At 40.8% G+C, this 23,124-nt stretch overlaps 1 pseudogene across 1 annotated transcript in view; it reads left to right on the forward strand.

The window, feature by feature from the left end:
- The first annotated feature begins 449 nt into the window (after nucleotides 1–449).
- LOC308251643 (large ribosomal subunit protein uL23-like) overlaps nucleotides 450–23,124 on the forward strand; it is a 32,945-nt pseudogene continuing 10,270 nt past the window's right edge. Inside the window, exon 1 of the transcript in view lies at nucleotides 450–692. The product of the transcript in view is annotated as a large ribosomal subunit protein uL23-like (transcript). The remainder of the gene's footprint in view (nucleotides 693–23,124) is intronic.

The following is a 23,124-nucleotide window of genomic DNA, read 5'->3' on the forward strand; positions in this document are numbered from 1 at the left end:
TTCACCAAGGCCACTGCCTCAAACCAGTTTCCCCAGCAGAAGAGACAAGAAATCCTAGGCTGGTAGGTAAGTGGCATAGCCTCTAATTTGCCTTGTTTACAGCTTCATTCTAGAACCATATATCATATCACGTAACTAAATTTTGAATCAAGTTCTCCCCAGATTTATCAGTTCTAAGAAGTGAGCCTGTGTGTTCAAGTGATAATCAATAGACCAACATACAGCCTCTCTGGAGCAGCCATTGTGGGGGGCCACCCAGCTCCTACTCCTCTGCCTTTCCCTGAGAGATCTACAGTCTCATTTAGGTATCTGGCCACCCCCACCCCCAAATTCATGTGGCTCAGGAAAGGCTAGCCCCACCTCAGCTCCTGACAGCCCCCATGAAATCTCTTGCCCCTCGTCAGTGACTAGATTAGCAACGGACATAGGACTGAGTTCAGAGTCCTGGGATGCCGGCAGAAGTTTGCTCCAAGCATCTGAGGAAGTTCTTCGTTATTCCTCTGGGGCAGCACCGGAGAACAGCTCCTTTCCCCTGGCCAGTATTCTGTGCTGACATGAGATGCAGAACTGCTGCAGCCACATCTCTACCAGCCATCACTCAGCAGAGGGCAGAGCCAAAAGGATCACAGGGAAACCAACCAGGACTCAGCCGTGGTGACCACAGTGACTCTGAACTTGCAGTTACTGAGTCCGTAAATGTGTTTACATTGTGAACTATTACTTGCCTCCAAATGCTTCTTAAATGACCCCACACATCCACCTACACAAGCATCTGCAGTGGTCACTGTCTGGACTCTAGACTAGGTTGCCCTGAAGCTATTTGCCTACTTGAAGGACAGTGTAGGACTTAACAGCATAGGTTCAAACCTTGGCCCTCCCTCACTCTTATTTCCTTTGTGACCTCAGACAAGTTACTTAAACTCTCCATGCTTCAGTTTTTTAATCTGCAAAATGGGAACAATAGTCACATCCCAGAGTTGTATGAGGAGTAACAAGATAAATCATGAAAAGTGCTTAGAACTGGGTCTGGCATGTAATTACTATCATCATTACATGAATTTTGTCAATTTCTACAGCCTGATTTCCCAACCCCTATAGCAGGACTCCAATTCCACACTCCCCATGTCTACTTGGATCACCACTTACAATCTCCAACCCTGAATCTGACCCATGTGTCTGTCTAGCGCCAGCCTTGGGCAAACTACGGCCCGCGGGCTGGAACCGGCTGTTCTATCCGGTTCTCTTGCTCTCCCCTCCGCTCCTTTACTTTGAATTTATATTAGTTCACACAAACACTCCATCCATGCTTTTGTTCCGGCCCTCCAGTCCAGTTTAAGAACCCATTGTGGCCCTTGAGTCAAAAAGTTTGCCCACCCCTGGCTCTAGCCCCTACACCTAAGTCATTCCAAGTTTGGACTGACCTTTTTCACATCCAGCTGTAGTCATTAGAAATTTCCCATCCAGGAATCCCAGAGTTGATATAGCTATATAAGCATGTAACTAAAGAAATACAAGTCTAGTGCTAGAAGCATTCTTATAGACTTGAATCAATTTTTCTTGCCCTAGCACTACTACTTAGGGCTTGTTCTTATGGGTTAATGTGTACAGAAAAATAAGCTCCAATTACTATTCATACCTAGCTTTGTTTCTTTATGGACAGTCACCCTGTGACAGTAGCCCTCCCTTCCCATTTGGCCCCAGCTCTTTCATTCACTTAGTATTACTTTTTTTTTTCTTTGCTATGGGCCACTGTGAGCTGTTATGCTGAATTTCAAAAAGGACAATGATGGAGAAAACTTTTGAATATATTTTTCAAATATCTTTTCTCCTAGAAAATGAAGTTGGACAGTCCTTATACCATTAAAGGTGGCAGATGAGTTGATGGGACAACTCCTTGAAAAGCACACACCTAAGGCTGTTTTCCATGTCCTGGCTACTTCCGCCCGCCTGCACTTTTCATGCTGCTTCCCTGGGAACGGTGCCACCTCCAGCGATCATTTTCTGCTTATGAAAAGGAAGTGAGAGATCAGAATCATTAGATTCTATAAACACTTGAATGCTCGAGAAATGCAAAGCAATGAACTATTTTACAGGGCTGCTGGAGAGAGGAGAAAAGAAATTACGTCTTAAAACTCCAATGCGTACCATTCTTACAAGGATGTCTAAAGAGACAGGAATTCAAGTTGAGCATTTGAATGTTAAAACAAAATAGACAATGCAATGATCTTTCTGGCAAATAGCTGCTATGCACGTTACTGCTGTGAATGGAAAAGGGGAATAAAAAAAGGAGAAACAGAGATAAAATGAGATGCAAGGGAAAAGAGAGAGAGAGATTGTCCAGGGGGGTGCAGTTAAAATTCCTGGAGTTTTACATAAAAAATAATTATGTTCCAAAAAGGGAGCTAAAAGGAAGGAAACAGGAAAAAAAAATCAGCCTGAACTTCAGAATCTATAATTCCCTGACATAGAACATCTCCTCATCCATTTCCGGCAATTTCAGAGGGCCAATTCAATGCTACAGAATCTCAAAAATGATTCACGAAGTCAAAGAAGCAACTCTGGAGAGTCTGAACTTCCTGGTTCCAATCCACAAATATTATTTTCATAGTTCTCTTCAGCTGCCCCACAGTTCCAAAACAAATTAATGGAAAGCCAATGAGATTTCAATGTGCGGGCTGTATTGTTCTAATGTGGTCTGTATTACCTCTCCCATCTGCACAGATGCAAAGAAGTCTATTTAGGTGTGCTTTTTAAATATTCTGCTCTTCTACAAAATGCAACGCTCCTGAGAAATCGGAGTGGTAAAAAACTTGCAGCAAGCAACAAAACTTGGTTTTAGCATGGTCGCTCAATGACATTGCTCTGCTAAAGCTGCCTGGCAGTGATGGGCCATTGAAATTATACTGGCCCACCAGCCCTTGAAGGAAGAAAACTGACTGTGAGAACTTGGATTTTTTTGAAAATCAAAAGCCAGCTGACAGGATGCTCTCTGAACTCACCCAGGAAACTCTTAGTTGGAGTCATCAGATATAACAATACTGCGAGAAAGATTTAGAGTCTAAGCCTGGGGGAATTGTTTAAAAGCTGCACACATGCCCATGCATCAGGTTGAGTTTCATACAAGCACAAGAAAAGCTGCAGAAAAAAGTGGATTTAAAGACAGTGTACAGCAGCCATCAAACACCTACTACATTTTAAGTTTAATAAATTCCTAATAACCATAATTGTGCCTAAAAGCACAGAGCAGAAAAATTAGCAAAAGAAGCAAAGAATAATGTTAAGGCTGAAGGAGATTTTTCTAAATAAACATGCACATAAAACGAGTGTGATTATGTAAAATAGTAATTTCTCAATCATGTGTTCCCCAAATGCTTGCTGATCATGGCACATTTTTATAGACACGGAAAACATGACTGCTTAAAGGGCAGCATGGTGATATTTGTGAAATACATAGTCTTCATTTTTCCTTATCCAAGTTGTTACACAGAAGCCATCTTAAGGCCAATGCAGCTCAGAACTAAAGATTTGTCACTTTCAGCAGATCAAAGAATTTCCATCTCTTGTTTATCATTATGCTTAGCATTTTCAGGTTTCCATTTCCAAATAATTTTTCTAAATAATCAAATACAATGCAATCAAATATTCAAATAATTGGAGAGGCAACCATACAAAAAGACAGTATTGCTGAAAGAGAATTGTTGTGGGGTATATAGCTTCACTATGCAACAGCTTGAATGTTCATCACCTAATATAAGAAAGTCTAAATGTAATGAATGAAAGTTGATTTAGAAGGGTCTAAGTATCTATATAAATGCCTAAGTGACCATCTGACCATTCAACTGTTCGACCGGTAGCTATGACGTGCAATGACCACCAGGGGGCAGACGCTCTGACCAGTAGAGGAGGGAGCCCGATTCCTCATGGAATCAGCCGTAGGTTAGGCTGCTGCTGGGGCACTGTCAGCCCCAAATCTGCTTCACCCACACCCCGGACCCAGAGAGGAGGGAGGAGGGAGCCAGTGGGTGTCCAGGTCCTGGGGACTGGGCCTACAGGAGGGGTCTCACAATCCAGGGCCTCTCAGGGGATGTTGAAGAGCCGGTTTCAGCCTGATCCCCACAGGCCAGGCTGAGGAACCCCACCAGTGCACGAATCTGTGCACTGGGCCTCTAGTAATGTAATTAAAGGGTGGTTTGTATGGGAGTTGAGTTTAAGGAAGTCTCTATACCAGCCTTGGGCAAACTATGGCCCACGGGCCGGATCTGGCTGTTCTATCCGGTTCTCTTGCTCTCCCCTCAGCTCCTTTACTTTGAATTTATATTAGTTCACACAAACACTCCATCCATGCTTTTGTTCCGGCCCTCCGGTCCAGTTTAAGAACCCATTGTGGCCCTCGAGTCAAAAAGTTTGCCCACCCCTGCTCTATACCAATCAGGCACACATGCTGTGCTGCCATAATTAGCAATAGAACCTTCCATTAGAAAAATGTCCTGGGGCCAACATTTCAGGTCTTCCCTCTCTGGGGTGGAAAAGTCAGGGGTCTGAGCCTCTGAGTGAGGTCAAAAAAGTCAGAATCATAATATCTGCCATAATACAGTTCCACCCAAAGGATAAGGAAGACCAGATGCTTCAGTCTTCTACCCAGAGACAAGGGATGAAGGAATGGGGACCAGGGTTTGGTGCCATTTCTCTCTTTTCCTTCAGATCCAGACTTTATTACTAGAACTTAAATAGGCTGTGCATTTTTTAAGGTGGCACACAGAAGCCATTCTATAACAGTGCCCTGCAGTGATTCCATAAAATGAAGGATGATTAATTTAAATAACTCATAAAAAGAACATATTATTATGCAAAGACATAGAAAACACTCAGTGTGGGTTACTGAATAAATAAGCCAGTAATACTTCTAACAGGTGACCCAAACTGCACGTCTTGGTGAGAGAAAAAAAAAAATTATCTAACCAGGCCTTGATACATCATCTATCACTAAGGTAACAGAATAATCAAGAATAATTTTTAAACCAACATTAGAATTTAAGAATAAATTCCTAAAACATACATCAAAGTGGATATGATCACTAGATACAGGAATTTAAAATGTCCTATGGAATGCAGAATTTAATTCCTGATAAACCAATTACCCATCTTTTTCATATTTTTTGTTTGGTTTTTTAAAATACTAATTTATCATATTATTCATGTTTATTTCCCTGATCAAAAATTTTTTAGCAGAAATTATTGATTTTGAATCTATGTCTTTCAATCAGTTATGGAAAAATATTTTTAAAGTGTAAAAATTTTAATTTTTCTACCCAAGAAATAATTGAATACCACCTTAATTGTTTTCTAAACTCATCGACATTTTTCTAAACCCATTAGTATCTTACTAGGCATGTTTTCCACTTTCCAGTTTTCACATGCTTTTTGTGAGATACTTTCCTGTTTTATTTAAAGGAGGTTGAATTGAATTCAAACTACAGCAATCATTGCTGCATTCCATGCGTCACCTTCTCACAATACCATAAGTAAAATGTAAAAATCAATAATCATTTTATATCTGATTGCTGGTTCAATGCTATTTTGTAGGAAAGAATCTCTTTGTGTGGCTTTTAATATTCTTCTGTTTTCTCTTGAGAAAATTAGCCAGTAACTTCACAGTCTTTTATGCTCAATCAGATAAATTTTACTCAGAGATCCTTGAAAATAATTGGAATTGAGGGTAGAATACAGAAACATATTCCACCTTAGTTCCTCTTCAATGTTAGACTCAACTAGCCAAAATTAACTCATTAAAAGTCATGTGTTTAAGACAATGAATGATTGACATTTTCATAAAAAATGTTTATTGTTTACTATTTATTACTAAATTCTCAAAATATATAAACTAATTTATTATATAATATCTATATTTATGTTAAGAGAATCAGAATATCTATAAGAAATGTCACACATTGACCACATCTAGAACGTAATCTGTATGTCTCAGAACATCTCTCAGAGCCAGCGCTATGTAATGCCCTCACAAGCCACCTTGAAGAAATTAGGGTGGGTGAGTTATGCTGCATAACAAGCAGCCTCCAAAATCTCAGTGCCTTGAGACCACAAAGCTTTATATCTGGCTCATACTATGTGTCCATCACAAGCCAGGAGAGGCCTCTGCTCCTCATAGCCCCTCGTGGATCCAAGCTGCCGGCTGCTCCATCTAAGCTCATGTAAAAGCAATCACTAAAGCAGAGGGGAGCAAACGTTTAATTAATCAAGCATTCAGCATTAAAGATTCTTCCTGAAAGTCATTAAGAATCACTCTCTCACACTCTTCATTAGCCAAAGCAAGTCCATGGGTCACCCAAGTGCACGAGGGCAGGAAGTGCGATTCTTCCAACGACTGAGGATAATCAGAGATATTTGGTGGCAACCCTCTTCCAGCCCGAGTAACCTTGTCATCAAGGAAAGGAGGGAGAAGGCAAGAGTTTTAACAACTGGCCCAACAAATGCCCAAAGCCCTTTCTTTTTTTTTTTTCTTTTTTTTTAAATATATTTTTTATTAATTTCAGAGAGGAAGGGAGAGGGAGAAAGAAAGATAGAAACATCAATGATGAGAGAGAATCATTGATTGGCTGCCACCTGCATGCCCCCTACTGGGGATCAAGCCCGCAACCTGGGCATGTGCCCTTGACCGGAATTGAATCCAGGACCCTTCAGTCCTCAGGCCAACCCTCTATCCACTGTGCCAAACCAGCCAGGGTCCAAAGCCCTTTCAGTGACATACATACCATTCCTTTCTAACTCAGAATCTGGATTTACAGGGGTGAGTAGAGTTACTATGTTCTCCCATAGTATCACCCCTCCTTGTAAATGCGAATATACAGCTTAAAGTGATCCTTTCTTCCTCTTGGTGTTTATGCAGTATTGCTAAACATGAACTTAGCTAGCTTTAAAGCTTCCCAGAAAAGTTAGGAAGAGGTTAGTACAGACTTGAGAAGATTCGATGAAAAAATGCATGACCCCTGACATTTATTTAGACTGTGCCAGATGCTTTCACAGTGGTTTCATGTATCATCATACTATTCTGCATAGCAACTGTATGAAAAATGTAGGTGCTATGATCATCCCCATGCTTGGAAAGGAGAAGGTTAAGAAGAAGGCAGAGCTCATTAGTGAAAGAGGAGGGATTCTGTCGCAGCTGTGGATGCCAGAGCCCACACTCTCAACCAACATAGGACAGTGAGTAACACTGGTAAACTGTTTTATTATAAAAGCCATTTGAAATTCTGTATTTATACAAATGCCAGCTTAGAATTGTAATTCTGAGAAATGGGTTCCAAAACATCATTCCAGCACATTCCCCTATTTTTTTTTTTTTAAAAAGTGTACTAGCTTTTAACTTTGCCAGATTCCTTTCATATTATCAAATGGCAGGACATGTAAAGAGCATTTTCAGAGCCACCCTATAAATTTGACATGGCTCTAAACCAGGGGTGGGCAAACTTTTTGACTCGAGGGCCACAATGGGTTCTTAAACTGGACTGGAGGGCCGGAACAAAAGCATGGATGGAGTGTTTGTGTGAACTAATATAAATTCAAAGTAAAGGAGCGGAGGGGAGAGCAAGAGAACCGGATAGAACAGCCGGATCCGGCCCGCGGGCCGTAGTTTGCCCAAGGCTGCTCTAGGCTTACCAGAGAATTTTTTAAAATATTACCATAAATGAATAAGGCTAAAGTTTATGAGGAGTATATTGGGAACATGCCCATAGTCACAGCTGCTGCATTTTGTAAGTGTGGAACAACCTTAATGGGTGTCGCACCCTGGGGTTGCCCAGGGCACAGTGTGTGTGACCTCATGTTGAGGCCCTAATGTTCTCCATGAGAAAGCTGCTTTCTTCTACACTCCTGTTCCAAGATGCCGTGTCTTGACAGGGAGTCCTACGTTGGTTTTAGTTTTCAAAATAGCCTTAAAAAATTCAATAATTTAAGTTCTTTTCCTAATTGACAGTAGAGAATGTTGCTACATTGATATGAGAGGCATTATGAAGCCCAGCCTTAAATGAGCACATCTCATATTGTCATTTTGTTTGCTAGAACACTCAGTGTCTGGGTCTGCATATTTCAAATGGAAATTATATTAGTTGAAATGAGAACCTGAAAAATCAGTTAAACTTAAGGAAGTATATTTACTTGAATATAGGATAACAGCTATTCAACTTAACTATTTTAAAACTTCATAGAGACAAATGATATTGCATTATAGACTTGTGTGTTTACTGATATCTATGTGAGGGGGGGGATCATATTTTCAAGAATGCAAGAAAGCAGCGCCACTTCAATCCATCAACTTCAACAACTTCCTATCTCAACCTCCAGAAAGCTGCTGGCTTAGCTCATTCCTCTCTTTCCATGGGACCCCATTACAAGCTCCACTGCTGCCATCGCGTCTTAATTTTGTTTTAATCTTTTTTTTTCAATCCTCCAACCCACTCTAGTGTCAGCAAGCTGCTGTTGATATTGAGAAACCCTTTGTTGCAAATCCCTCTGAGCAGCTTTCTGCAGAGAATTGCCCCCTTTGAAGCCTGGCCCAGTGGTCTTTGTGTTAGCTGCTTCAGTGGAGGAACAAAGAGGCATGCCTTGGGTAAGAATCTCTGCAGTGCCTTTTCAAATGGTATTTGTACACTTCAGTCATCATCAGAGAGTCTCTGCTGACCTACGAGATTTGCGGCTTTACAGGCTGTGGCAGATGCTAAGAATATTCGTCAATCCTTTTCTTCTTTTGAAACAGGCCCCCAAAAAGGAATGACTTGTGGACAAATATTGATTTCTTTGCCCAATGATCAACAGTTAAGTATGAAAGGACACCTAAACATGAAATTGAAAGGTTTACATCGCCAAACCAGGACAGAAGGCAGAGACCACAAGGGCTAAGGAACAAGTCAGGAATGCAACGCCCCTGGCATTTCCTGTGAATCTTCTCAGGAAGCTGAAGGTAAAACAAATGAAGCGATGTAGGACTGTGGGTCTCAAACTTAAACCTTCCTTATGTGCATAAGGATCACCAGGGATCCTGCTAAAATGCAGACTCTGAGTCACTGAGTCTGGGATGGAACCTGGGATTCTGCATTTCTGTGAGCCTCTACTGATGCTGATTCTGCTGGGCCACGCTCTGAGACCATGTTTTGAGTGCCAGGGGGTTAGGTCACTTGCTAATAGTAGTGACTGACCATGGTGTCCTATAGCAGCAACTGTCTGACTTCTTTCCAGCAAAAAAAGGCAACAGTGGGAGCTGATGCCACATCGGCATTGCCTGCCTCGGAGAATAAAGAAGCGTGAGGAGCCCCCAGTGACACTCTTTGTCCATAAAAAGGTTACGTCCACATGAAAAAGGGAGTGAGGGAGGCAATGGGGTGAGAGCAGTGAGCCCAGCAATCCCTCTGCTGACTGCTGAAGGCACTGGGTCTGGTTTTCACATTACCAGCCTCAGTGAGGTGGAACAGAGGATTACAAAGGGATAAGCTAAATGGCAATTGCAAGTGTATTGTTGTGGTCACTAGCACCTTTCCCATCAGTATTTTCCATTTCTCCAAAGCCATATGGAGCAGTTCATCTATTTAGGTGATTTCTTAAGAGAAAATGAACAAGATGTGTTCCCAAGTGGTGAGTGTAGTGAAAGTTAAAAATATTTCCTTTGATCCCAAAGCCTCCAAAAGGTTCACAGATCTTACTATTATCATAAAAATAAATGACAAAGGGGATTTTTAGTTCAGTTAGAAATCATCCTGATACAGGCCATGTAAAGAAAGTTAAAATAAAACATACTACCCTGGAGCCTTCTAGCCTTGAGTCTTGGGCTAAAAGTTCAATATGATGATTCTATCTATGCTCCTAAGAATCTATGATTTGAAGAGCTGGCTGTTTTAACAGAGAGTGTGGCCAAAGAGTTAGAAAAAGAGGAATTTCAGGTCCAAGACTGAAAATAGTATGTTGATGCTTAAGTGGGTTTGTTCCTTTAGAGAGTGTTCCATTGATCTTACTGAAATTCTCCCAGGTGAGCGACTTGCTCTGTCCAAGAGCAGTTGCCATCTAAAAAATAATAAGATATTTCTAAGCTACCAGTTCTCTCTGGCTGAGTCAGAAATTTTGGCCAAATGTATAAAGAAACATTTTTTCGCTGACTTTCTGAAGACATATCAATATTATAAGTAAAAACAGAAAGAAATTAAATGCAACGCTTTAAGAGCCAAGTATGATGCGACAAATCTGCACTGGTAGAGGTCTGCGTTGGAGACTAATTAAAAGAGTAAGGGGTCAAACAGAACCTGGTTTGATTTATAAAATTACTCCCAAGGCAAGAACAATCTAATTGGTGAGCTGAAGAGGTAGCCACTAATATGAAATGACATAGTTCAAGGGACTTTTCCTCTATCCCAGTCCTCAAATGTTTTTTGCCTAAAATTCTAAATTAGACACCCTATTCCTATTAATACATCCATGGGAAGTAACGCATTAAATTGTTTTTGATTCCTTGATATTTTTATTGATTTGATTTTGTGGGGAGGAAAAATAATTTTCTTTCTATCTCCAGTTCTTCTGGCTGGTCAAATTCTGAAGTTGACACGATGGTAGGGGAAGGCACATAGCAGGAACAGAACCACAGTTGCTTAATGATCATTCACCTTACTAACTACAGGTAAGAGGTTTTCTTACGGACTTTGGAAAACTGGGAGATGTGTTGCAAAAAGAAAAACAGGACTATAAAAGGTAAGGTCTCGAAGACCCGATGGTTCCCATAGAAAATACATTTTGAGAGCATACCAAGGATAGGATACACTTTGACTTGGTAGCTGTGTCTAGACTCTGGCCCACTCTAGGAGTTTGCCTCAGCAATGCTGAGCTGTTTTTAACATCATAGAAAATTAACTACCTTTTTATTGGATTTCAATATCCTGGAAGGAGACACAGTGACCACCACATGCCCTACATCCCTTATCCTGCCCCACTTCCCCCTTGCACGTAGCCCTTCTTCCTTATCCCCATACAATCAGCTGGCCTGTAGGATTTAGAAGAGCATAATTTTCAGGATGACCTCCTCTCTCTCCATATTGCTGGCATTATTGAATAAATGTTCATATATGATTCAACCTTGTCTCTGCTTAGTTTGGCTCAAGTGGTGACACGTAGCCCAGACCGATTTGTGTTTGATTCCAATGATACAGATTAACAAGAGAAAATAACCAAATTTATTACCTATGCATGTACGAGGGTTCCATAAGAATAAGGAACCCAAAGGTAAATTGGCCAGTTGAGGCTTATTTGCTTTTCTGGACTAAGGAGAAAGAGGCAGAGGTCTAGGACTTTGAAGGGAGAGTGAGCAAATCACAGTTATTTGAGAAAGAACAAACATGTGGTAAACAAATTCTTGCCACCCAGAAACAATGGGACACAGATCCAAGTCCAACAAACAGGCTTTAATCGATTCTTCTGTGTCTGCCACACTTAGTTCATATTATGCCAAGGCGATCTCCCTTCCTGGGTCAGGTTTTTCTATCTGAATTCTTTTAGGCAGAAAAGGAGAAGATCAAAGGTTCTGCCTGAGTCTTTTGTTTTCTTAAAAATGACAAGCTTAGCCTTGGCCTGTTTGGCTCAGTGATTAAAGCCATTAGCCCTTGGACTGATGGGTTTAGGGTTAGATTCTGGGTCAAAGGCATATACCTTGGTTGCAGGTTCAATCCCCGGCTCCAGTCGGAGTGTGTGCAAGAGGCAACCAATCAATGTGTCTCTCTTACGTCGATGTTTCTCTCTCTCTGTCTCTCTCCCTACTCTTCCCTCCCTTCCACTCTGTATGCAAATCAATGGAGAAAATATCCTTGGGTGAGGATTAAAAAAAAAAAAGACCAGCTTAAAATAATATCCAAAATATATATATTTTGGGTTGCAAACCCTGCTCCCCCTCAATTATTAGAGCCTCTTCTCGTGATCTAGCCATGAATAGATTTTGTTTTCCTGAAGGGATTGAGAGGAGGAGCACAGGAAAGGATAGGTCCAAAGACAACTCAGGACTGATTAGCAAGCCACAGGGGCGATAACAAGGGTGTTCAGATACCTGCTGCCTGAATACTGAATCGGGCCTTTGCCAAAGGCAACATTAATATTCTTTATATTTTTGCCTACAATGGGATGAAAATAATCACAGAAAGACAGGCCAAAGCCGGTGCTGCACACCTCAAGCAGGAACCCAAAGAGTGGCTCTTTTCAATTAGAAACACAAATGACTGACATTAATTGTTTGGTGAAATTTGGATAAAACAACCTAATTGCATACTGTTCTTATCTGTAGTTGAGGTGATCATAATAGACAGGAAACAGCGCTCCTAATACCCAGGATTACCTAGCTACACTGAGGAAATGTTCCCCCTCTGGCAGGATAGCATTTCTGCTATTAAACAGTTGTTTTCATCTCCCCCTTAAAATGGCTGGGACTCACTGGCATTCAAGTTATCTAGTCAAAACCTGTCAGGAGTTGCTGGAGGCTGGAAAGGATGCATGTTGCTTTTTATGTAAATGGAAAATAAAGGTGTGGGAGAATGGGTGCCACAGATAATGCTGTCGCAGAAAAATGACTTTACACGGATGCCAAAAACAGATCCTCCCGTTCCTCTGAGCCTGTTTTGCTGCTTAAGCGCCACGCTCCCCCCTCAGGTGTCCTTGATGCAACTCTGAACACCCTGAGCATGAGTTTCAAACCAAATACATTTTGACAAGTATTCTGTGAAGGCCTCTGTGAACTAGAGAGATGAGCCTGAAAGATGTTACTTTGCAACCAGGACTTTCCAGTGAATTGCTCGACTCAGATGATAATTCTTCCTGTGTTTCAGCCTTTGAAGTGTACCGTGGGCTGAGCAGCTAATGGCTCTGTTATCTGGCCACAGTGCCATCTTTGGGATGCAAACCTTCTATAGTAGGAATCGGATTGACCCTTGCGTCCCAACTGCTGTTGATCTTACTGCATATGGATTTGTTCTTCCAGAGAGAGAAGAGCATAAAAATTAGGCACCTCAGAACAGATTCAGTTGAAAGAGAAATACATTTGTACTTTTTCTTCAGGTAACTGACTAACTAAAGTCTCTCCGAGGCTTCAGAATCATTCATTCACATATTATACACACACACACACATGCACGCACGCACGCACACACACACACATCACCTTGAACATCTCTGGGCACAGGGGATAGAATAAGGAAAACAACATAAACTGATGAACAAAAGAACCAGAGTCATAGAAGCATTGAATAGACTGTCCAACCTATAAGGGAAGGTGGAGGGTGAGGGGGTAAGAGATCAACCAAAGGACTTGTATGCATGCATATGAGCATAAACAACGGACATAGATTGGGAGGGGGAAGGGGTGGTGAGGGCATGACCTGGGGGGTGGGGGTGGCTGGGGAGAGGTCAATGGGGGAAAAAGGAGACATATGTAATACATTAAACAATAAAGAACTTAAAATTTTTAAAAAGAAATAAATTGGTATATTATTTGTCTGAAAAAAACAAAGTCATCAAATATTTTAAAGGTGCTTTACAAAACAAGATCAGAAGCCATACTTCTTTATTAAAAAAAAATAAGAGAAAAAGTAGATATCCAATACTGTTACAAAATCTAAAATAAAAAACATTACAAAAAGGCAGCTCCATTCTTACTATGTGTAACCATATCTATGTCAGTTGTTTGAAATTTAAACCATAATTTCCCACTTAAAAATGGTTTTGTTAATAGAAGAGGTCACAATGCATACTCAATTAACAATTTGGTTGAAATATTGTATTTGTATGGTCAAAATAAATACAAATCTGAAAAACTTAAAAAAAAAAAGAATAAGCAAAACAAAGCCTCTACCCTCATGGATCTCACATTGTAGGGGAGATGGACAATAAAGAAGCCACAAAAACCCTGTGTGCATAGAATGCAGTGTTGTGTAGTATTAAGAGCTGTGAGTTAAAAGTGAGCCTGGGTAAGGGGACCAAGGTGAAGGTGGAGTGCATATCACAGAAGGCCTGCTATCAGAGAAGGTGGTATCAGATTGTAGACTTGTTTAAAATGTTGGAGCAGCCCTTGCAGATATCTGAGGGCAGAGCTTTCCAAGCAGAGGGATGACATGTCCAAAGGCCCTGAGGTGGGCCCCAAGCTTGATTTTCTTTTTAAATTTTTTATTTATTGATTTTAGAGAGAGAAAGGGAGGGGGAGAGAGAGAGCGAGAGAGAAGCATTGATTTGTTGTTCCACTTATTTATGCATTCATTGGTTGCTTCTTATATTTGCCCTTCAAACATGCAACCTTGGCATATCGGGACAATGCTCTAACTAACTGAGCTACCCCGCCAGGGTCAATCAAGCCTGACATTTTTGAGGAACCTGAAAAGCCAGTGTGGTAGAGCTGAGAGTGGCAGGAGGAGAGAACGTGTGGACAGGGAGAGGGCAGATCAAGACCACAGTAAGGAGCTGAAGTTTTCATTCTGAGTGAATAAACCCACTGGAGGACATTGAGCAGACAAGTGACTTACATGGCCTGATTTACATTTAATCAGATAACTGGAGCTCTTGACTGGGGGTGGGCAAGTTTAGGAGCAGAGAAACCAATCAGGAGTTTCAAAAGAGGTCTTGGACTAGAAAAGTAACGATGAACATGGTGCAAATGATTAAGTCCTAGACATATTTTGAGTTTGGAGATGGTTTTCTGATATGTTAAATGTGAGGTTATGAGATAGAGAATCATTAAGGATAATTCCAAGTTTTTTCCTGAACCACATTGTGAGTGGTGGTGTTTACTAAAATGAGAGTAGGGAGCAGCTGGGGAAAAAGAGACTCAAGAGTTCTATTTTGAAGATTTCATTTGAAAACGCTTTTCAGAAATCCACATGGAGATGTTGAGGATGGAGTTAGACATACAAGTCTGGAGCCCAGGGAAAAGGAAAGGGCTGGAGATGTATTCAGAACCATTAAACATAGATGACATTTAAAGCCATAACTGAATGAGAGACATGGAAAAAGTAGAGACATTGGCCAAGGGACTGAGCCCCAGAATACCCCCAAAATCTGTAGGTCAGGGAAAGAAAGAACCAACAAAAAGCAATGGGAAGGCACAGCCACAGCATAGGAAGAAAACAAAGGAAGACGAGAGTTACCCAAGCCAAGTAGAAACTGTGCTTCCAGAGAACAGAAGTAAACAACTGGGTCAAGGGCTCCTGGTCAAGTAAGACCAAGGCCAAGAAATGCCCATAGCATTTGGCAAGATGGAAATCACTGGGAGCCAACTAGAAGGGTTTCAGTGGAGTGTTGGGGACAAAAGCTAGAGTGGTATGAGCCAAAGAATAAATATAAAACATAAAACCCCTCTTTTAAGAAGAGCAAAAAATACTTGAAAGGGGATGTGAAATCTGGTCTACAGTGGCTGATTTTGTCAAGGGAGGTTTTTAGAGTATCTTTGAATACTAGCAGGAATGATGGTAGAGAGAAGGAGAACCTGACGCAGGAGATAGAATACATAACTGCAGGAGCAAAGTCCTTGAGTAGGCAAGAAGGAGTGGGATCTAGTGCATGAGTGTACAGCTGGACTGCTCATGCATTGTAACAAAAGCAAAGCCATGGGCATGAATCCAGGGAGAGGTGTATTTGTGATGGTGGGAACTGGCAGAAATTCTCTCACTCGTCCTTATTCTTTCAGTGAAATAACAGACAAGGTCATCAGGTGAAAGTGAAGGGAACAGGTATTCAAAACTAGGGAGCAAGCAAAGGTGAACAACGGTGCCTCAGAGAGTGGCAGAGTGAGGTGATCAGAAAACCTAGCAGCTGTGTACAGTGCCCACAATTTAAATGACTCTCTGCCTCCCATTGGTTCACCAATGTTGGTTTTTTGTATTTTAAACTAGAGAGAACAAAACTAAATAGAATAGAAGTCAGGTTATAATAGGCAAAAATGCATGAGAGGAAGAATGCTTAAAACCAAACTTTGCAGCCCAACTTTAAAATCATAATGGTCTTTATTCTCATTTTCTTGTCTACATAAATTGTCTCCATTTAGGCTTAGATGGTCATTTTTTTTATTCAAAGAGCACTGTACCCTCAGGAGATCTACTTCTTATCTCTGCCATTAGAAAACTGGATAATCCTAAGCAATTATTTAATCTCACTGTAAAAGAGATTGGTAACCACCCCAATATCCTTTTTTACCCTCTTGGGCAGTCACAGAACTCTTGATTCTTCATTGAGCAGCCGACTCCCAGAAGTCAGACTATTTTCCCCAACTTCCTCTGTAGCTAGGTGTGACCATGGAGTTAAGTTCCAGTCAATGAGATGTAAATAAAAGTTATATGAGACAGGTTCTTTGAAATTTCCTTTAAAAACATGTTAAGTGCTCCTTATCTGCTTTTTAATCCTTTCTTCCATGTTAGCTAGAGTTCCACTCAACATTTTGAACTATCCAAAAAAAGGTGAAGCCGTGACCGAGAGAGAGCCTGAGTCCCTAAGGTTTTGTGGCACACCCACACCCTGGAATACAAACTTTCAGCCGTCAACAGGTGAGAGAGAACTGTATCGTGACTGACAGACTCTGTAAGTCTTAGTTTTCTCTTCTTTAAACTAAAGCTACTGTCAAGTTTCCTGAGCAAATGTAAAATCCTCATGCACATGGCTCTCCTTCTCTGTTTCAGAGGTCAAAGTAGTCTAACCTACCGTATTCTGGAATCTACAAAAATTCTGGCTCCAACCGCTTGGTTTGATGCCATCCTGAAACCTGTTTAGTATTGCTGAGGGAGTTGACATCCAGAGTTTTAACACCTCTCTTCACACTTATATTTCCACAGAGGGGAGTGATCTTAATGTTTGATCTCTGATTCAATAGCACAGTTCTGACACCAGGCTTAGTTTGGTATGTGGAGCAAAGAGGCATTGCTGAATGTTTTCTGTAAACCTCTGGCACCCTCACCCTGCCTCACAACAATGCCGGTAGCTTCCACTGTCTATGCACGATGGAGGAAACAAGAATTGAAAATTATAGCTCAAGTTATGTTTTTATTTATTTATTTATTTGTTTGTTTGTTTATTTATTTTGCTATCCTGAATAAAATGAACAGTATCAGCCCACAGAATTTATTGATTAATCTGGGGCACCTTTATGTTCATTTGTAAAGTGCAACCACGAAAAGCATGGAAGGAAATATACCAGACAAAAACAAAGGTTTGAAACAAGTTTTGTTAAAACAATGTCTTAGGAAGTAAAAATTTGAACTTAAGGTATTTTGATAATTTGTAAAGTAACTTTTAAATTTTTTTTCACACCCTATTATTATTAAACTGGAGTAAAACTCTTTCCCTTGAGTTATCATTTATTATAAATCTCCCTGGATTTTTAGGCAATTTATAGAAATGTAACTTGCACAAGAAAAAAGCTTATGAAATATAATGTTTTAGCAAAATTCCTCTTTTGAAGAAGCTGTTGAGCCTTCTGCACTCTATGCAAATAGCATTGAGCCAACAGAAACTGCTGTAAAAGCCATCACTGGAAGTCTGTATTTTCTTTTGATCTCTCTCTGGATTTAAGGCCGTGGTGAAGCTCGAATGGAATATATGCATGTCACAGCATGGCAGAGGGATAATATATTTCCCCCTGCTTCGCTAAGCATGAGTTGTGTATCTTGCCATCTTGAGAGTCCACAGTGTGGTACATTTGTCCCCATTGGAAAAGCTCACTTCAATAATATATGGGTCCTGCAGGCATTTATGACAAATATGCAAAATCATAACCTTATGCATTCTGGGGATGGGATGCATATACATTGAATCTACTAATCATGTATTGACAAATTTTTGTTAAAACTAGATTTTCAAGTCCAAAGACTAAGAGGGAAAATGTATGATTATATTTATATGCATATATATGCAGCCTCAAAAGGCTATCACTTTAATTCAAAGACAGAAAAGAACAATGTTTCCCACTTTGAATATATATGAGTTCACTTTGCCCATCTTAAGCAAAAAACCATTCAGAACAGAGTGTGTTTGTAAGTACTGTTGGATTAATTTGTGATAGTACATTCAGCTCTTTCTAGTCTTATTTTAGGGGCAAAGATTATAGCAGTGAAAGAGTATATTTTTTTAATTGACCCCAAAATAAGGAAATATTTATGGTTCAAATTCCAACATTTACTAGCATGTACGCTTGGGCAAGCTTATTTAACTCAAATCTCAGTTTGCTCACCAGTAAAATGGGAATGATAATCCCTACCTTATAGAATTATTTGTAAAGCGCTTAGCACACTGTTGGCACTCAATAAATATTGGCTATTTTCATCATGGTGATTATCTCGAGAACCTCACCAGTATCCAGCGGGAAGGACTGAGCATAATATGTGAAAAATAAAAGGTAGGGGAGCTGCCATTAATTGGGCTCTCCAGTTACCTTATGTGCCCCCAGGGACTTAATGTAATAAATCCCTAAACACAACTGAGAAACAGACATAGATGCTGGGAATCACACAAAGACCTGATAAATCCAGAAAAGGTCTAGGTTCTAGAATCGTAAGCTCCAAAATTTAAATCTGTGTCTATATCTGTTAGTACACAGAAGCACCTTTCAGCCACTTCTAACCAGGAGAACAACGGCCAGGGGGCACGTGAAGAGAACAGTGGAGCTCCTCTTCTGGCCTCTGTAAAGAGGGGATTACAGTATTTGCATCTTTTCAAGCTCAGGATTAGCATTTCTTGGAACAAATTGTGTAAAAATCTGTCAATTAGTTGATTCTCTGTGTTGATAAGGCTATAAACTCACTACTCAAACTCACTGGCTTTGAGAATAAAAGCCATGGCATTGAAAAATAATGTTTCATGCCAATCTGCATAAATTTAAGGATCCAAATACGTTACCAGAGTAAAAATCACATAGATATTCTTAATATACCTGTTTCTCCAATTAACACAGCACAATCATTAGTATGCTATATTATGTTATGAACTCACAATTGCAGCCAAGCAAAAAATAATTACCATCTATCAGCTTCTGTGTTTTACAAAAGCAAAAGTATTTTCCCTTTATTTTAGAAGTTCTCCCAAACAAATAACAGTTTTTCATTGGCAACACTTTCATTTCATGACCCAACTGCCACATGTCTCTATAAAGCTGTCATAGATCCTTCTGGGCTCAATTCACATGTAGCTGTTTCAATTTCAAAATCTAATCCAAGGGCAAATCCTCCCAATTCCATTGTGAACACCTGGTAAGAACAATAATGAAAAATACTGGGTCTCCTTCCAATGTATCACCAATGTGAAAAAAAAAAAAAGGATTTTACATGTCTCTCCGATCAGACCTATAAACCAATTCATTGCAGTTAATTTATGTCAGCAAACTTATGAGGAGCACCGACTCTCACTTGCATTGCTAGGCAATATGCTCTTGGAGGTACAGAGCCCTTGCCCTCAGGCAGCTTATAGATCATTGGAGAACAAGACAAATAAGGGGCACAAACAACTACACTATGAGACAGAATAAGAAACATGCAATCAGAGCGGGACAGCTCAAGGTCATCTAATTAGATAGACTGACATCATTGAAAGGATGCAATGTAAGGCTGATAGAACTTCATTCATCAGAGACGGGACTGGACGCTCCGAACAGAGGGACCAGCATTATCAAAGACCCTAATGTAGGAAAAAAACACATGGTGTCTTGAGATCAACAAGCAGCCCTGTTGGCTGGAATCAAGAATTACCTCTGCAGTGGACTTCTGCTGTTTCTGCTGCCCAGGATACAGTTTGGTATTTTAACAAATACATGGCGCCATGGAACTATTACCTCAATCCAGATATAGATTATTTCTGTCACCCCAGAATTCTCGCTCATTCCCATTTAGTCATTCACTCCCTACCTCTGGCCCCAGGCAACCGCGGATCTTTCTGCCACTGTAGATTGTCTCTGCGCATTCTTAAAGTGTTAGGTAAATGTAATCATGCAGCATCTACTCTTAGTGTCTGACTCCTTTCACTCAGAATAATGTTTTTGAGACTCATCCATGCTGTTGAGTATATAAGCAGTTTCTTTATATTCTACAGGAATATTTTATTACACAGATGTACAATTATTTATTAATTTTCCTATTGAGGGGTATTCGGGTTATTTGAGGCTTGGGGCTATTATGAATAAATCTGCGAGGGAAACGTGTGTACAAATCTTTGTGAGGATAGTTTTTTGTTTATTTTTTTTTTTCATTTCTCTTAGGGAAATATCTCTGTGTGGCTTTCCCCCACTTACCCAATTTATTGATTAAATTGTTCCCTGTCCTGATTTAATCAAACATTTAGCCCAATGTTCAGCACATGATAAGTACTCAAAAAATGTTAGCTGAGGGGCCTCAAATAACCCAAATACCCCTCAATAGGAAAATGTTATTGTTGTTTATGACCATTATTACCTGAGACTACAAGGCAGAGTAGTTTAAGCTCGAGCTCTGGCATCCTGCAAAATTGGGTCTGACTCCTGACTCCACTCTTACAACTCCGCTTGCCAGTTACTTAGCCTCACTTTGCTTATCTATAAAATGCAGCTAACAACACTGTCCACTGCACAAGGTCACTGTGAGCACTGAGGGATAGACAGCATGTAAATCTGTTGCCACACCTGAACACAATAAGTGCTCAAAAAGTGGAAGCTGCCAATAATATTGAGAACAGAATCTATCACTGGGGAAGTCTGAAGCATCATTTTTGGAGCAGCCTCCAGGGCAACGTATCTCCCTTGCATTTTATCGCCTCAGCCAGAAGTTCTACATTTTTCCCTTTCCGCCCCAGGACGTGTGCAAGAGTAGACAGGTCCCTTCGGTCACCTGAAAACTGTGCTTCCTGCCCTCACTCCAGGAAGGTGTGTTACTCTGAATGTATATCCAGAGTATTGGCAGGTCAATAATTACTCCAACTGACAGAGATAATAACGTGTTAACAGATCTGGCCTCCGGTGCTCATAAATTATTCTTTCTCTCCTGCCTCAGCAAGGATCTCAGGGACCCAAGGGGTTTGAGTTGTTACTGCCTCAGAGGCTTTGCAATGGCTGGTTATCTCACTGCTGATGCTGCTGGCATGCTCCATTTTCCCGGTGCCACCAGTGGCAATCAACTCGTGCTGGCAGTTGACACCATGTAATATTTGTTGCTCTCTTTCTGCCTAGCGTTTGTGGCTCCATGTTGACATGAAGCCCTGCCTGTTACCACCATTACTAATGAAACAGTGCCGTGAACTGCTTAGAGTTATCCTTATTTCCTGCAAACAAAAATCCCGGCAGCTTCAGGCCTGTGTTTACTTTGTTATTTATACAGCCAGGCCATTTATTGCAAGATGCTGCCTCTCTCTGGGATGGAGTAGGCAAATTATTCCATTTGCTACTGTAAAAGGTGCCACTCCTGACTCAGCAGCCTAGACAGGAGGCGTTGTTGGGATGGAAGCGTTTGCACGGTTGTTGCTGAGAGCAGGAAATCATTATCTGGCCCTGTTCTTCTTTGGCACTTAAAACAGAGTGCGGTTGAAGAGATTGTTTTCATGTCTCTTTCGCCATTGAGCCAGGTTAATGCTGGACAGAAGGATAGAGACAGGGAGAGCTTGGACAGCATGGATGCATTTAAATGGTCTATTGGTTCCACTTAGCAAAAGACTATTAATTGCATAACATGCCTCTGGCTCTGTGTCTTTCAGATAACATTTCCAACTACCTGGGAACCACTAAGAAGGCACAAATGGTTGTATAAAGAATGGGTGCAATTAGACAATTATGATCAAGGATGGAGAAAGGTTTGAAGGGAGAGAAGAAAAAGATGCGTCTACTTCAATGCTGTCAGATACTTTCATAGAAAAAAGGCTCTTTCATTATGAAAGTCTTTCTTTTGTAAGATGCTACACAAGCAACACAGAGATGAGGGAAGTAAACTCAGAGTGAAAGGATCAGGTGTGTTATGAAAAGGAGAAGGAGAGCTAGGAGGTTTCTGATGGAAAAGGAACTTTTCTAAATTTTGACAAAAACCTACTACAATTCTATTTTTCATTCCTCTTTATCATTTCCCAGTGCAATTCCATATTAATGAAATGTGGGAATTAACCATTACTTGGTAAGATTTTAACCCTACCTAGTATCTTGTGCCCACTGGGGGACCTCAAAATGCACCTCCAAGGAAGAGGAATCATCCCCGTTCCTTCTGTAGGAGGAGCCGCCCACTAGTGGGTCAGGTCATTCCCTGACAGTGCCATTCATCTAGCATTTATCGTCACAGCACTATCTCCCTTAACAGACCATACCTGCTAGGGAACAAGGGGATTTCTTGATGCATACTGTTCTGATTAGCTCATCTTAGGAAAAAAAAAATGTTGAGTTTTTTAAATATATTTGAGAAAAGGAAATGAATAGCAATAAATTGTTTTATTTGAGAGTTACTACATTTTGCATTGCTAGAAAAGTGCCTCTGCTTCTAGAACATTCTCAGGTGGGAGGAATAAACCCCTTTGATGTGGCCACCTTGAGAGAGGTGGACTAGTGAGGATGAGGCTCCAGCCCGATGCCAGAGGGCCTGGGAAATCATTGTAAGAGGACCGGAAATTGCTGGCTGGCTATAGCACACGCTCGGCTCATGTGGAGGATGCTCTGAAAGTTAATTCAGCTCCTTGGCTTTTGAATAGAAGCTCAACAGCAGACAAGCTGCAGTCCAAGAGGCATGACTGACATGGTGCCTACTGCCAGCCAGTCTCAGCCCAGAGAAGGACACCTAAACGGTGAATTTGTCTTGGGCCTACAGGTGGCTATTAAGGGGATAAGTGGTTGTTACCTCTATTTGGCCCACCACTTGCCTCCTGAATGAGCCTCTGCTTTAAAAATCTAAGTACTAAAGTAATAACTAATTCCATCTCCCTCCTGATAGTGGGGCATTACAGCGAGCTATTTCTTTGCTAAAATGGGCCTCCTTGTGAGTCCAGGAAGAGACCCAGAAGTCAAACTGTGGTGTTAAGTCCCAGAGAGGAAAACGCAGTGCTTTCTTGAGCTCCATCAAAAGCAATTATGAACAGCAACAACCTGTGACAGCCAGTAATAGTGCACAGGACCGAAAATTCAGA

The sequence above is a fragment of the Plecotus auritus genome (genome assembly GCF_963455305.1).
Source record: "Plecotus auritus genome assembly, chromosome: 6".
Taxonomy (NCBI): domain Eukaryota; kingdom Metazoa; phylum Chordata; class Mammalia; order Chiroptera; family Vespertilionidae; genus Plecotus; species Plecotus auritus.